We start from the raw sequence: 811 nt of genomic DNA on the forward strand, positions 1-811 counted from the left end.
TTTTTTCTCTTCCACCTCCTACTTCCTTTTCCTTATGTGAGATACTGAATTAAATCATAAATCTGGATTACCAAGGTTTAGAGCAAGCTGATCCCCAGGGAATTAATCCCCCATAAAATGTCATCATGCAAAGAGAAGGGGGACGGGGAATTCTCAAATTCTCAGCTTACATATGGGTGGCATGGAAACCATTCCTGGGAACCCCAGCACCCCCCTCCACCCTGCCCCACAATGGTCTGCCCTGGGTGCTCCAGTAGATTTTGCCTCTGTTAGGTGGGAACTTGTGCCAGCCCTCACACCCTGACACTGACCTGCACCCTGAAACCAGAGGATCTGTTCCTTTTTACTTCCACCTGCGGGCAGGACACAAAGTCCCCAAAGTACAGGATTCATATCACACCTTCCACCAGGTTTTCCTCATGTTTGAAACCCACCAAGTAGAAGTATACAATGGGTCATCTGGTTCAATAGCCTCGTTTCATAAAATTAAATTTTAGATTTGAAGAGTGGAACCAGAATAATGTGTTTTCTAACCTCTCACTGTGACCACTTACTTTGTGCCCTTCTGTATATCCTTCCTTCCTTCCATCCTGCCTTCCTTCCCTTCTGCACTTCATTTATTCAGCAGGAATGTATGAAGTGCTTGCTGTGAGTGCAAGGCACTCTTCCAAGCATGGGACTATCTCGGTGAATGAAATACACCGATCCTGGCCCCCACCTCCACCCCCAGGAGCTCACCACATTATAAAGGGAGGAGACAGATGTGGAACAAAATACATGAGTAAATATAATCTTGGTTAGTATGGTAGAA

The sequence above is a fragment of the Canis lupus genome, chromosome 1, assembly GCF_003254725.2.
Source record: "Canis lupus dingo isolate Sandy chromosome 1, ASM325472v2, whole genome shotgun sequence".
Taxonomy (NCBI): domain Eukaryota; kingdom Metazoa; phylum Chordata; class Mammalia; order Carnivora; family Canidae; genus Canis; species Canis lupus.